Consider the following 16766-nt stretch of genomic DNA (forward strand, 5'->3'; position numbering starts at 1 on the left):
GACCGATACGGAGTCGACGGTTGCCGCAGCAAGAAACCGCGGAGACACGCCCGAAAATGCGTCGCACCGCGGACGGGGAGTGCGTCGATGTTGAGTGGAGCTTCCTGGAGCCAAGCGGAGTCGTCGGCGATGAAGGTGAGCGCGCCGAGACGGATCTCGCGGCCCTCGACCAAAACTCCACCTGAAATCATGATGAAAGCAATCGGAACAATTGCAACTTCTCCAAAAATCGCTAAGACACCGGCCCCACGGTGGGCGCCAACTATCGTGGTTCTAAGTCTGACAGTAGAATAGGGGGTAGGTATGGAGAGGCAAGATCCTAGCTATGGATCAGTTGTGCAGACAAGGGATTTACGAGTTCAGGCCCTTCTCGGAGGAAGTAACAACCCTACGTCTCGCAGCCCGGAGGTGGTCGACTGGATTATGTGTGCGTAGGTTACAGGGGTGCGAACCCTTTACACTGAGGAGGGGGGTGGCTTATATAGTGTCTGCCAGACCCCTCCGGCCCTCAGTTATGCAGGGTTTAAAGTACATAAAGGTTTTGGCGTTACTGGAAACGCCCTACATAAAGTGTCATCAAGGCCATAAAGACTACTTAATTACAGACCGTTTGGATGCAGAGTGGCTCTTGATCTCCTGGTGGTCGAGTGAGTCTTCATGGCCGAGTCCTTCGAGTCCGTCGAGTGGAGTCTCTCTTGGTCGACTGGAAGGTAGCTTCTTCTGAGGACGTCCTTGGGAAGGGTACTTAGGACAGGTCCGTGACCCTACCCTAGGTACATGACTTCATCATCTACACACCCTTGTAGATCGCTAAGCGGAAGCGTTTATCAATGCGGTTGATGTAGTCGTACAACTTCACGATCCATTCCGGTCAAGCACCGAACGCATGACACCTCCGCGTTCAACACATTTCAGCTAGATGACGTCCTCGCCTTATCGATCCAGCAAGAGGGGCGAAGTAGTAGATGAGTTCCGGCAGCACGACGACATGATGACGATGGTGGTGAAACTTTTTCCGCAGGGCTTCGCCAATCACAATGAATTTAGAGGGGATGATGAACTAGAGGGAGAGGGGGTGCCAACACACGGCTTGGTGAATGGTGTGTAGCGCCCCCTCTCCTCCTCTCATATATATAGGTGGAGGGGAAGGGGAGGCAGCCCTAGGAGCCGCCCAAGGGGGTCGGCGGCTGCCCTAGTCGCCCCTTCCTTCTTTGCACGTGGAGAAGAAGGCACGAGAGGTGTGCCCTCCTCCTTCCTCCTTTGGCGCATGGAGAGGAAAGGCAGGAGGGGCTGGCCCTCCTCCTTTCCTTCCCTAGGGGGCCGACAACTAGAGGTGCGGCACGCCAGCCCCTTATGGTCTGGTGTGCTCCCCTCATTGGCCCAATAAGCCCCCGTGGCCTCCCGGAACTCCTTCCGGTCATCTGATAATTATCTGGTGCATTCTGAAACTCTTCTGGAGACCAAATGCTATCATCCTATATATCAATCTTTACCTCTAAACCATTTCGGAGCTCCTCGTCATGTCGATGATCTCATCCGCGACTCCGAACGACATTCAGTCACCAACATACATAACTCATATAGTACTATATCATCAACGAACGTTAAGCATGCGGACCCTATGGGTTCGAGAATGATGTAGACATGACCGAGACGCTTCTTCGGTCAATAACCAATAGTGGGACCTGGATGCCCATATTGGTTCCTACATATTGTATGAAGATCTTTATTGGTCGAACCTTTATGACAACATACGTAGTTCGGTTGTCTATCGGTATGTTACTTGCCCGAGATCCGATCGTCGGTATTTCCATACCTAGTTCAATCTTGTTACCGACAAGTCTCTTTACTCGTTCCGTAATACATCATCTTGTAGCTAACTCCTTAGTCACTCTTGTAAGCTTTGTGTGATGTTGTATTACCAAGAGGGCCCAGAGATACCTCTCCGTCATACGGAGTGACAAATCCCAATCTCGATTCACGCCAACTCAACAGACACCTTCAGAGATACTCGTAGAGCACCTTTATGATCACCTAGTTACGAAGTGATGTTCGATAGCGCACAAGGTATTCCTTTGGTATACGGGAGTTGCATGATCTTGTGGTCGAAGGAACATGTATTTGACATTAAGAAAGCAGTAGCAATAAACTGAACGATCATATGCTATGCTAACGGTCGGGTCTTGTCCATCACATCATTCTCCTAATGATGTGATCTAGTTATCAAATGACAACTCATGTCTATGGTCAGGAAACCTTAACCATCTTTTGGTCAACGGGCTAGTCTAGTAGAGGCTTACTAGGGACTTGGTATTTGTTTATGTATTCACACATGTATTTAAGTTTTCGATCAATACAATTATAGCATGAATAATAAAGCTTTATCATGATTAAGGAAATATAATAATAACCACTTTATTATTGTCTCTAGGGCATATTTCCAACATGCACTTCAATTACCTAGCCGACAAACATTTGGGAGCTGGATCAGGGGATTTCAAACTTGCTCCCCCAACTCTGTATGTCTGCTTACCACAAGCATCATCTCTGTGAGCGTGGAGGTGACGGGATCATCAGTGAGCAGACGCTGAAGCAATTGTTGCATAGCCCGACCTCAATTATGCTAGCTGCGCAGGAGGAACAATCTGATGAAGTGGGAGTGGTTGCGCTCGAGCCTGCTGATGGCCCTGCCATGTTGATGATGCAGAGAGAGGGAGGCTTCAGTTTCGTTTAGAAGGAGAGACGCACCAAGAAATTCTGTCGAAAAAGTGCTAAGGAATATGCCACCATGGAGGAGCTGCTGCCTCGCTGCCATGGTGACTGGGCAAAAGAGTTCCACAACCAACTCATGGACCCTATATCCAGGGATGTGCCTGCTAACCCTAACTTAGTTCCTCCCCACCCCTTTCCTCAACTCCACCGCCATCGCAACTCGGGGGGATCTCACTATGGGCGACACTGGGCGCAGGCATGGAAGGGGCTAGAACAAGGGTGGTAGTGGGGAGAGAATGGGTTCTTGGCAACAAGATCAGTCTCTGCAGCATCAGATGAGGTTGACACAACAATTTTTGGTTACGGTTTCCAGGGAGCTCCTCCTCCATGAGGCTTCCCTGGGCAATTCCTACCTGCATACCATCAACAACAATGGGGTGGGCCACAACAGCCATGGTTCGTCCCCCCGTCTCCCCTCCTCGGTCCTCAACAGGGACAAGGCCCTGGGGGATCGGTGGATCCAGCCTCTGCCTTGTCTGGAAGCTAGGTCAGTAACATGTCCCAGAATAAGAATCCAGAGAATAAGAAATAGGAGCAAGCCACAATTGATTGAAAGGCGCAAAGCTATGATGATATCCAAGGCAATGATCATGAATATAGGCATCATGTCTGTGACAGGTAGACCGAGTCCTACCCGCATCTACTACTATTACTCTACACGTCGACCGCTATCGAGCATGCATCTAGTGTATTAAGTTAACAAGAATGGAGTAACGCCTTAAGCAAGATGACATGATGTAGAGGGATAGACACAATCAATATGAATAAACCCCACCTTTTTATCCTTAATGGCAACAATACAAAGACATGTCATGTCCCCTTTTGTCACTGGGTATAAGCACCGCAAGATTGAACCCATTACAAAGCACCTCTCCCATGGCAAGAAAAATCAATCTAGTTGGCCAAACCAAATCAGTAGATCGGAGAGAAATACAAAGATATCTTAATCATGCATAAAAGGGTTCAGAGAAGACTCAAATAATATTCATAGATAATCTGATCATAAATCCACAATTCATCGGATCTCAACAAACACACTGCAAAAGAAGATTACATTGAATAGATCTCCAAGAACATCGAGGAGAACATTGTATTGAAGATCAAAGAGAGAGAAGAAGCCATCTAGCTACTAGCTATGGACCCGTAGGTCTGTGGTAAACTACTCACACATCATCAGAAGGGTAGGGTTGATGTAGAGGCCCTCTATGATCGAATCCCCCTCTGGCGGAGTACCGGAACAGGTCTCCAGATGGGATCTCACGAGGACAGAAACTTGCAACAACGGAAAAGTGTTTTTGGTGTGTCCTCTCGTATACAAGGAATATTGGGGTATTTATAGAGCAAAGATTAGGTTAGAGGAACATCAAGGGGCCCACAAGCCTGGGGGCACCCTCCTAGGGCACGCCCTCCGAGCTTGTCACCAACTGGTGGCCCCTCTGACCTCCTCCCAAAGGTTCCTGGGTGTCTTTTGGTCCAAGAAAAATCCTCAAAAAGTATCTTTCCATTTGGACTCTGTTTGGTATTGATTTTCTGTAGAAGACAAAAACAAGGAAAAAACAATAACTGGCACTTGGCACCTAGGTTAATAGGTAGTCAAAAAATGATATAAAATAGCATAATAATGCATATAAAACATCCAACATGGATAATACAATAGCATTGAATAATAAAAAATTATAGATACGTTGGAGACGTATCACCGGTCAGGAAGAAGCCTCATGCTTCTGCGAGATATGTGGGTAGTGCTGGTGCTGCACCTGGCCTAGGGTTTTACCATGTGTATGAATCAAATGTTAATGCGCAACACCTGGGAGCTCTGAAGAACGTTGGTGTTGTGCTTGTGGAGTCTGGTGAAGTTACTTATCAGGAGTTGGCTAGTGAATTTGCAGATATCTACAAGACTATCTGGTCATAGCCCATCAATGCTTTGGATGAGTGATCTTTCACTACAAAAAAATACACATCCGTGACATTTTGGGCCGAACAAAATTTTTTCCTGTCATACTTATGACACTTCTATGACGATAATTGTGACAAAACCCGGTATCATCATAGATGTGGTGGGCTCCTACTTCTATGACAAAAAATCATGACAGAAAATGGGCTTTTTGTCCTGGGCGGGCCGGAGATGCAGCTGCATGACATTCTTTGGGCCATCCATGACGGAAAAAACCGTGGTAGAAGCGAGGGCGAGGAAAATATCGGGGAGTTCCCGGTTATGGTGGGTGGTCAGGGGCCGAGCGATGCGCGTTTCTCTTGTACCATACGTGCGTGGGTGCGAGGCGTTGGGCTCTAACTGAACCCGAGCGAGGCGTCGCCTAACTGAACCCGAGCGATTACACTTTAGGCTACGCGTTACTGAACCCGAGCGATCGAGCGATTCCTTAGCTACTGCTGCTAACTAAAGCCGATCGATGTTGCCTCTGGATGAACAGTGAGCATTGCTGGGGGGTTTGGATTAACAGTTCCCGGTGGGGGTGGATGAACAGGACCCCGTGGTGTTGCCTCTGGATGAACAGGACCCCAATTGATCGAGCCGGTTGGGGCTGGATGAACAGGACCCCGTGGAGGGCTGGATGAACAGGACGATCCCATGGAGGGTTGGTTGAACAGTAGCCGATGGAGGGCTAGATGAACAGTAGCCCGTGTAGGGGTGGTTGAACAGTAGCCCATGGAGGGGGCTGGTTGAACAGTAGCCCGTGAAGGGGTGGTTGAGCCGGTGGAGTAGCGCGTGGTGGAGGCTGGATGAACATGAGCCCGTGGATGAACAGTCGCAGGTGGAGGCTGGAGGAGGTCGACGGTGGATGAACAGTAGCCCGTGGAGGCTGGAGGAGGTCGACGGTGGGGATGAACAGTATCCCATGGCGTCCTGTTTTGCAGTACGCCACACCCCTCCCGATGAACAAGACCCCAGTTTTGACCGTAGCGCTCCAACACAAGTCTGTTTCCTCCATTTTGCGGTACGCCACACCCCTCCCGATCAACAGGACCCCGTTTCGACAGTAGGAGGTCCAACAGAAGTCCGTTTCCTCTATTTTGCGGTACGCCAGACCCCTCCCGATGAACAGGATCCCGTTTCAAACGTGGCCGGTCGAACACAAGGCCGTTTCCTCCATTCCGCGGTACGCCAGGCCTCATTTCCATTGGCTGTTCCATCTGAGCCCTCCCGATGAACACGACGACGCATTCCATTCCGACCTAGCCGGTTGGCTCCCCATGAACACGACGACGACGCTGCTTCTCTGTTCCGACCCAGCCATGTACACGAGCCCTGGCCGTACATATGCGTGAGTAGGCATTCGAGACCCCGCCCGTATGTACGTACGTGGTTGTATTTACTTTCTTGCACCCTGGTCGTTGTATGTACGTGTAAATGCTATGGGCGCGCCTCTACTACGACACGTGCGCGCCTCTACATCGACCAGTATGTACGTACACGTTCGCAACCAGAATGACAACGCTACGTACGCTTTGACTAGGTTGGTACCGAATGTCAGGCACTTCCTTGCGTGCGAAGATGTAGCTGGTGGGTCTTAGCAGTCAGGGGGGAGAATCATTTTTTTGCCTGGACGCACTTCCTTGCGTGCGAAGATGTAGCTGGTGGGTCCCAGCAGTCAGGGGGAAACGTTTTTTCGTGAAATACGGTGGCCCGTCCGGTGGGTCCCTGCTGTCAGGTGGAGGAATAATTATTTTGCGCGTAATAAGGAGGCACTTCCTTGCGGCCGCTGGGGACCCAGCTGTCAGCCTCTCCACGTACAACACTCTTCCGATGGAAGTCGTTCCTTGACCACGTTGACCACGCCGCGCCGAGAGCACCAGGGCGGTGGACGACGGCAAGGCCTAGGAAGGGGACGACGCGGATCCGGGGAAGACGCAGTAGTGGAAGCCTGCGCGTAGAGGAGTACGAGGGTTCACTGGTTCGGCTGCGGTGTGAGGCTGCCGTCGCTGCAGGGCCTGGCCAGCGGTGGGAATAGTAGGGGCGGTGAGGCCTCCATGGCAGCACAGCTGGCCACGGGAGGCAGGAGCATGCGGCACGACCGACGCTGCTTTGGGTGGCTGGACCAAGAAGACCAGAGGTTGAAGAAGCACAACGGCCGTTGGATGGACATCGTACGGTCACTTGAGCTAGAATCATTCATATTGACTAAGTTGACAAAGCCCTCTGTCCCCGTCAACTTAGTAGGCCCACAAGTCAGCCTCTCACCAAGGTGGGTCCCAGCTAGCGGGGGGTGTATTCAACTTTTTGTGCGAAATAAAGAGGCACTTCCGGTGGGTCCGAGCCGACAGCGGGGGGAATGTTTTTTTCGCAAAATACGGTGGCCCGTCCGGTGGGTCCCAACAGTCAGGGGGGAAACATTTTTTTCACGAAATATGGTGGCCCGTCCGGTGGGTCGCTGCTGTCAGGTGGAGGAATAATTATTTTGTGCGTAATAAGGAGGCACTTCTTTGCGGCTGCCGTGGACCCAACTGCCAGCCTCTCCACGTACAGTACTCTTCCAATGGAAGTCGGTCGTTGACCACATTGACCACGCCGCGCCGAGAGCACCACGGCGGTGGACGACGGCGAGGCCTAGGAAGGGGCCGACGTGGAACCATTGAAGATGCGGCAGTGGAAGCCCGCGCGGGGAGGAGTACGAGGGTTCACTGGTTTGGCTGCAGTGTGAGGCTGCCGTCACCGCAGAATAACAGGGGGTGTGGGTGAGTAGAGGGATGCCCTGGCCAGCAATGGGAGTAGTAGGGGGCGGTGAGGCCTGCGCGGCAGCATAGCCGGCCACGGGAGGCGGGAGCAGGCGGTCCTGCCGGCGCTGGATTTGGCGGCTGGAGCAAGAAGATCAGAGATTGAAGAAACACGACGGCCATTGGATTGACATCCAACGGTTACGTCTGCTAGAATCATTTGTTGACATATATAATAACTAAAAAAATCTTGCATACACGTCAACTTAATAGGCCCACAAGTCAGACCATTCCCTCTTTTTAATAACTTATATATAGCTCATTGCAACTCCTTATGCAATTTATTGCAGTCCGTTTTTTTGGTTGGCTAGGGCCAGGGTTAAAAATTTAAACGAAATTTCACATATTTTTGTGGGTTCCAAACTATGTTTGCAACGAAATGTCGAGCCAGATTTAAAGTACTTTGAAGATATATTTAAATTAGGTTAAAGCCCAGTGAAATAGGAATCTGAAAATGTGAATTTTTTTAGAAATTATAAAGTAATTGCCAATTTGTCATCTATTTTTATATTTACAACCCATTTCATATTACTTTCAAGATTTGCAGGCGTCTTGAAAGAGTTGCAGCCCATCAGAGCGTAGAAAAATAAGTAGGCCTGGATTGGGTATTCTTCAAAAAAAATAATAAACTGGGGTCATTTTCACAAAGAAAAAATAGTTGGGCTGGTCACATGGTGAACATAAAATATAAGCCTGGGCTAGATGGGCCACAACCCAGTTCAAACCCTGCTCTGTCTGAACAATAACAAAAATAATACTGCTCGAGCAGCTACATCCCAGGTGTCAGCCGATCTTGTGTTGTTTTATTGTCTATTGACTATATACGCTCACAATGTCGTGGGTCCCAAATGTCAGGAAAACACTAGGAGGAAGCATTTTATTTTTCCATACACTGACATGGTGGGCCCCTACTGTCATCCTCTCCACGTACTTCTGCCAATTCCTGTTGTTTGTTGACCATGTTGACAACGCGAGAGGGCGGCGTAGCGGCGAGCGCACCAAAGCGCGCGGAGGACAATGACGAGGCCTCGGACATTGGCGTTAACGATTTAGGAGATGGTGGGGCGGCGATGCATGCGCAGAGGCGCAACCAGCCATGGGAGGTGGAAGCAGGCGGCCCCGCCGGCGCTGGTTTGGTTTTGGCGGCTGGAGGAAGACAGGACTGAAGAAACACGACAGACTGTAAAAGCAGCAGGAGTACTTAACAACCTTAAGTGAAACAAGTAGGGTCACTTAACAACCATAGCTGAAAGTAGTATGAGTACTTATACAGGTTCAACCGTACAAAGCACGCCTCAAACAGTGCTACTTTGCCTACAGTTTACCAAGGGTGAGGCCGCCAAGCCCCAGGACAAGGCCCAGGCACCACCCCGCGCATCCACAACCTTCTGAAAGCGGCTTCATCTCGCAATGTGGTCAATAAACAGGATATTCACTTTAGAGCCATGGAAAAGCAGGAACATAATCTTCTATCCTATTCTCCAAGATGGACGGGCCTTCATTATTTGAGACCACCCATGAATAAGTATCTCTTCACCTCCAAGGGGAATGGAGTAGGTCGACATAAACATCATGTTGTGACCAAGCGCAAATCTGACCCGACCATGGTCAGGCATCTATATATGAACAATAGAACTGGGCAGTTTCTGTTTCAAGAAGATCACAACTGTAAACTGTGTATAAGCAATAGTTTATGAACAACATATATAACAGAAAACAGCTTGCACCATAAGTTTCTCGACACAGTTGGACCTGTTCAACGAGTGCAGCAGTGGCACACATATCCCACGTGGCCTTCCACCATTGAAATGCCCCACAAGGACCTCAAGACGATCAATAAAGTGTAGGAACTTGTGGATGCCGTCCCAGTCAACTTCAGTGCCATCAGCAACAGCCGAGTTCTTACAGAATAACAAACGAGCAGCCTGCTTAACTCTGAAAAAACCTACACATGCCACCAATTATAAGAAAATATTAGTTAGAAGTAGCATCTTCGTGAGAGATTCGTTGCTACTTCTAAAGTTAAACTGTGATTAGTTAGACAGAATAGGTGGATTAAGAAGTAATCGAGGCAACAAGCAAGAACCAGATACAGAACTAACATGGATGAACAATTGGAACAACATCGGGGTGGAAGATCACAGTGAAGATGAGACCAGGTTCTGCTATTTCCATCAACATTCGTGCGCCAAATTTCAGTCCGTAACACTTGAGAAAGTTTATCCAAGTTCGGCCATAAAAAAGCAGCGATCTTCTTGGTTCATGAACCCAACTCGGAACTTATATCCATGGCTTGTCTTCACTGTGACCATTAAACTGGTGTATTCAGTTATGGCAAGGCCGAGCATCTTGAGTACATGTGTTCTGGCAGAGGAAATAATGCACTGCAGGAAAAATAATATGAGAACACAATGTATTCCCTATCCAAATCTAGAATAATTTCCTCCTTCACGTCAGTGTGGACCATCGTACTAGTAGTACCTTTTATCCAAATATAGCAATCCAAATTTCCAAATTAGTCGACAACATGTTCAAAAAAACCCCACCCCCCGGATAGAAAAGAGGATTCTAGGAACATACTCTGCGTGTTTTAAAATCCTATGTTAGGATGAGAAAGAACAAGTGTGGCGTCTCGCCGAGGGTGTAGAAACCTGTAGGGTCCTCGCACTTTGGGCACTGCAAATGAAACACACTAGATTCAGTAGGAAGAAAAATGCATCAACGGCGGCGGCTGCCATCCTAGGATTACCCGCAACCAAGGGACTTGGATTTATCGGGGATGGATGAAGAATTCGTACCTGGTTCTCCATGAGAAAACCCTATGCAATCGCCGAGTGGGGGTTTTATCTGAACAAGCAAACGAGGGAGAAGGGGATTCAGTCCCAGTGAAATATTGCTGCTTCGTCCGTCCAGCTTACTGCTAAAGCTGGAAGGGGGGGGGGCTTTGTGATTTGACGGCTCATTGGGCATTACTGCGGCGCTACGACCGGGGCATGTCTACCGTGCAGTTGTGCACTCTAATTTGGTGCATATGGCACGTGGACCCCGTTGCCGGATGCCCCACATATCAGCGAAAGGAAGTAGAAAGATAGGAGTAACTAGTTACACATAAATATATTTTTGATAGAGAGATACCCCCTCTGCAAAGAAATATACAAATCTTTTATATCACAACTTTATACATAAGAAAAATCAAGGGTAATATATATAACATATATAATTATAAAAAACAAAGTTGTTTTTAACACAGTATAAACGAGTTGGTGATGATGTTGTGCCTGCCATCCTGCAATATAGGCCGTCCGATTTATATCTGATGGATAGGAAGGAAACTATGGCAATTTTTCAAAAAGGTACCCACACACACATTTGCAAATAAGGCCTTCCCTCGTTCATCCTTTTCTCTAACAAGATAAAATACTCATACAAATGCATCTTGATGTTACGTGCAACGCACGGGCATTATGGGGGTTCAGCTGAGAATATAATACTCAGACAGGCTCACGGTTCTGGACTTTGGGCCGCAGGCCCACCCTGCATGTTTGGGGGCCCATGTGTTTTACCTCAGCGCTTTTCATATTGCAAGCGATCGGTTCGGCGCTGGTTTTAGATGTTGTCGCAAGGCGAATACACAAAATTGAATAAAGCACGACAGTTGTTGGAATGAAATCGAATGACAGTTCCCAACCAGCAATGAGAGTTGCAATTCTATCAACGATATACCATGTGATAAATAATACTATCGTACTACTTATACACACAGGACACTTGTTTCACCATGCTAGATTATTAAATCAAAATCTCTTGGAGGATAGATCAGTTCGACAATTGCGTGCTGCTACTGAAGAATTTCAAAGTTGATTTGGACCAGCTCTCCTTCCTGAGAAAGTTTGATTTTGACATCATCCCCACTGCAAGATATGATTTAGATTTGAACCTTGACCATCCTTTAGCGTCAATCATCATGCGACCATCCTTTGTACTTATGGTATATTGAGCAGGTTCATTCACACCAAGGCCGCGCATGGTAAGAGAAACTTGGCCGCGGCCGCCCGGATTATTGAACGACTCCCTCGTTGCTCTAGGAATTCTCTGTTTGCAAACAAGAAGACATACCCAAGCAGTTAGATCAACACAGTGAATCATGTGAAATAACATGGAAAGAAAAAAGAATGAAGCACCTAGGCGGTCAATGCTTACCAAGAAGGTGGACATGTCGGTTTTTGTAAGGACTTTGGTATATGAAGTGCGAACTGCAGCCCAGTCTGTTGCTGGTGCAACTGCTTGTTCGGTTGCCGCTGCACGGGCCGGAGCATATGCAAGTGCAAGTGTTGGTGCAGGTGCCGAAGCCGCTGCTACTGCCGGAGATGGTGCTCCTTGTAGAGCTGGTGCTCCTTGTAGAGCTGGTGCCGGTGTCGGAGCAGGTGCTGGTGTCGATGCCCAGTCCTCCGGTAGATCAGCCTGATCTGCTGACGCAGTCAGTGCCCAATCCTCAGCTGGATTAGACTGAGCTGCTGCCGCTGTCAGTGCTAGAGGAACTGCCGGTGCTCGATCCGTTGCTGAAGGTGGTACCGATGTGCGAGACAGCGGCTGATGACCCACAAGTATAGGGGATCTATCATAGTCCTTTCGATAAGTAAGATTGTCGAACCCAACGAGGAGCAGAAGGAAATGATAAGCGGTTTTCAGTAAGGTTTTCTCTGCAAGCACTAAAATAGTAGGTGATAGATAGTTTTGTGATAAGATAAATAGTAATGAGCAAAAAGTAAATAAAGTAAATAAAGTGCAGCAAGGTGGCCCAATCCTTTATGTAGCAAAGGATAAGCCTGGACAAATTCTAATAATGAAGAAGGAGCTCCCGAGGACACATTGGGAATTATCGTCAAGCTAGTTTTCATCACGTTGATAAGATTCACGTTTGGTACTTTGATAGTTTGATATGTGGGTGGACCGGCACTTGCGTACTGCCCTAACATGGACAAGCATCCCACTTATGATTAACCCCTATGGCAAGCATCCACAACTACAAAAAGGAGTATTAAGGTAAACCTAACCACAACATTAAACATATGGGTCCATATCAACCCCTAAGAAGCAACGCATAAACTAGGGTTTAAGCTTCTGTCACTCTAGCAACCCATCATCTACTTATTACTTCCCCATGCCTTCCTCTAGGCCCAAATAATGGTGAAGTGTCATGTAGTCAATGTTCACATAACACCACTAGAGGATAGACAACATACATCTCATCAAAATATCGAACGAATATCAAATTCACATGACTACTAATAGCAAGACTTCACCCATGTCCTCAGGAACAAACATAACTACTCAATGGTGATGACGATGGTGATGATTTCCCCCTCCCGGAGGGAAGTGTCCCCGGCAGAACAGCTCCGCCAGAGCCCTGGATTGATTCCGCCAAGGTTCCGCCTCGTGGCTGTGGAGTTTCGTCCCGTAAGCTTGCCCACAATTTTTTCCAGGGTAAAAGTGATGATATAGCAGAAGATGGACGCCGGAGGCCCACCAGGGGGCCCAGGAGATAGGGGGCTGCGCCCTAGGGGGGGCACCCCCTGTCTCCTGGATAGGGTGTGGGCCCCCTGGCCTATTTCTTTCGCCCATAAATTCTTATTAATTCCAAAAAGTTGTTTCGTGGAGTCTTAGGACTAGTGGAGTTGTGCAGAATAGGTTTCCAAGGTTTTCTCCTTTTCCAGCCAGAATTCCAGTTGCCGGCATTCCCCCTCTTCATGGTAAACCTTGTAAAATAAGAGAGAATAGCCATAAGTGTTGAGATATAATGTGTAATAATAGCCCATAATGCAATAAATATTGATATAAAAGCATGATGCAAAATGGACGTATCAACTCCCCCAAGCTTAGACCTCGCTTGTCCTCAAGCGGAAGCCGAAATCGAAAAATATGTCCACATGTTTAGAGAAAGAGGTGTCGATAAAAATAAAATACGAACATGAGGGCATCATGGTCATTCTAATAACAACAATATATATGGATTTTGTCATATGATTTCCTATGTTCAAGTAATAAGCAGTTCACAATGTCAAGTATGGTTCAAAAACTTCATTGGGAACTAACAAACTATAATCTCAGTCATTGAAGCAATTGCAATTTATTGTAACATCAGAAAGAGTCAATAATAGAGCTTTTCAGCAAGCTCACATACTCAACTATCTCGTAGTCTCCTATAATTGTTAACACTCACGCAATACTTGTTGTTATAGAGTTTCAGCCGAACACTGAGAAAGATAGGGTCTTATTGTGTTGCCTCCCAACGTATTCACCTTTAGGTGATGTCAACAATAATAGCCTATGCCAACTTACATCCAATTGGATATATGTATCATGATCTTTCAAACACGAGGAGCTTGCCAAAGGATAAAATGAAAAAGGGAAAGGTGAGGATCACCTTGACTCAAGCATAAAGTAAAAACATAAATTAAAATATAGGCCCTTCGCAGAGGGAAGCAGAGGTTGTCATGCGCGTTTAGGGTTGATGCATAAAGTCTTAGTGCAAAAGAATGTCACTTTATATTGCCCCGTGTATGTGGACCTTTATTATGCAGTCCGTCGCTTTTATTACTTCCACAACAAGTTCGTACAAAGTTTATTTTCTCTGCACTAATAAATCATACATATTTAGAGAGCAATTTTTATTGCTTGCACCGATGACAACTTACTTGAAGGATCTTACTCAATCCATAGGTAGGTATGGTGGACTCTCATGGCAAAACTGGTTTTAAGGATATTTGGAAGCACAAGTAGTATCTCTACTTGGTGCAAGGAATTTGGCTAGCATGAGGGGGAAAGGCAAGCTCAACATGTTTGGAAGGTCAATGACAATATACTTTAACTGAGATGTCGGAAAACATAAACCATTACGTTGTCTTCCTTGTCCAACGTCAACTCTTTTAGCATGTCATACTTAATGAGTGCTTCACAATCATAAAAGATGTCCAAGATAAAATATTTATATGTGAACCCCTCTTTCCTTATCACTTCCTATTAATTGCAACGATGACCAAGGCTACGTTCATCAACTCTCAACAATTTTTATGCCTCATACTTTCTATGTGTGAAGTTATCACTATCCATAAGATCAATATGAACTCTTTTGTTCTTTCTACTTTCTCAAGATCATAGCAACATGGCAAAGCCCTTGACTCAACACTAATCTTTATTATAGATAGCACACGGACTCGATTACATAAAGAGATCACAAAGCAAAACTCAAAACTACTTGATATCAAAAACTTCAAACTACTAGATCAAGATACTACTAAAAGGATCGAACTTAATAAAGCGGTAAAGATAGGAGTGTGATGGTGATACGATACCGGGGCACCTCCCCCAAGCTTGGCAGTTGCCAAGGGGAGTGCCCATATCTATGTGATTATTTCTTCGGAGATGGTGAAGTAGGAGTTGTTGATGATGTAGGCTTGTCGTCCGTCTTCCAGGGCATCGACTCTCCATCATAAAAGGATGATCGAGTCTCCGGGATCCTTAAATCTGCAGCCAAACTTATTCTCTTGAATCTATATTCATACTCACAGTTCTGGTTTTGCAGGTCATAGATCTGGGCTTGGAGGTGCTCGATTTTCTCTTGAAGTTTGAAGATGGTCTCCCCAATGACTTTGGCATCCAGCTTGTGGTTGTTGGTGAACTCCGTGATCATCATCTGGTTGGCGTTGAGTCCACGCTCCACCATCCCTTGACACTTGAAAACTTCTTGCTCCACGGCTTCGAGCTTTGTCTCCATGCTCCCGGTACGCCTTGGTCCCTCCACATCGCGGATGTGCAGCACCCCCTCACGCATCTCAATGGTTTGAGGATGATGCAACACCTTGCGAGATAGGGGTTGATAACTCTCTCGAAAAACTTGTCCTTGGGAGCGCTTGGAGACGACATGATGCTCTAGATCTGAAACAGAAACAACTCGAAACAAAAACGGAGGATATTTGCGTGATACGGTGATCAGAACCTTCGGGAGTATATATAGTGAATTTTTACCGACAAAAATACGTAACATACAAGAAAACGGAGTCCGGGAGGCACACGAGGTGCCCACGAGATAGGGGGGCACGCCCTACAGGGGGGGGGGGGCGGCCTCCTCTCTCGTGGGAGCCTCGTGTCCCTTTCGGACTACTTCTTTCTTCCTAAAATTCTTAAATAATCCAAAACTGATAAAAATTGCCATTAGAGTTGTTTTGGAGTCGGTTTACTTACCGTACCACGTACCTATGCCTTTTCGGAGTCTGGAACGTTCTGGAAAGTGTCCCTTATGTATTCCTCAGGGGTTATGGTTTCAATAATATTAGTTTCAACATTGATTGGATTACCTGAAATATAATGTTTAATTCTCTGACCGTTTACCACCCTCGGATTTGTGCCTTCGAAGTTGTTGATTTTTATAGCACCAGAACGATAGACCTCCTCGATAACATAGGGACCTTCCCATTTTGAGAGAAGTTTTCCTGCAAAAAATCTTAAACGAGAGTTAAACAATAACACATAATCTCCTACGTTAAATTCACGCTTTTGTACTTATCATGCCAGCGTTTGACTTTTTCTTTGAAGAGCTTAGCATTCTCATATGCTTGGGTTCTCCATTCATCAAGTGAGCTAATATCAAATAACCTTTTCTCACCGACAAGTTTGAAGTCATAATTGAGCTCTTTAATAGCCCAATATGCTTTATGTTCAAGTTCAAGAGGTAAATGACATGCTTTTCCATAAACCATATTATATGGAGACATACCCATAGGATTTTTGTATGCAGTTCTATAGGCCCATAATGCATCATCAAGTTTTTTGGACCAATTCTTTCTAGATCTATTCACAGTCTTTTGCAAAATTAATTTGAGCTCCCTATTGCTCAACTCTACTTGACCACTAGACTGCGGGTGAGAAGAAGATGTGATTCTATGATTGACATCATACTTAGCAAGCATCTTACGGAAAGCACCATGAATAAAGTGTGAACCACCATCAGTCATAAGATATCTAGGGACTCCAAACCCCGGAAAAAATAACTTCTTTAAGCATTTTAATAGAAGTGTTATGATCAGCACTACTAGTTGGAATAGCTTCTACCCACTTAGTAACGTAATCAACATCAACTAAAATATGTGTGTCGGTGTCAAAACTGGCGGATCTCGGGTAGGGGGTCCCGAACTGTGCATCTAGGCGGATGGTAACAGGAGACACGGGACACGATGTTTTACCCAGGTTCGGGCCCTCTT

The sequence above is a fragment of the Triticum dicoccoides genome, chromosome 5B (genome assembly GCF_002162155.2).
Source record: "Triticum dicoccoides isolate Atlit2015 ecotype Zavitan chromosome 5B, WEW_v2.0, whole genome shotgun sequence".
Classification (NCBI taxonomy): domain Eukaryota; kingdom Viridiplantae; phylum Streptophyta; class Magnoliopsida; order Poales; family Poaceae; genus Triticum; species Triticum dicoccoides.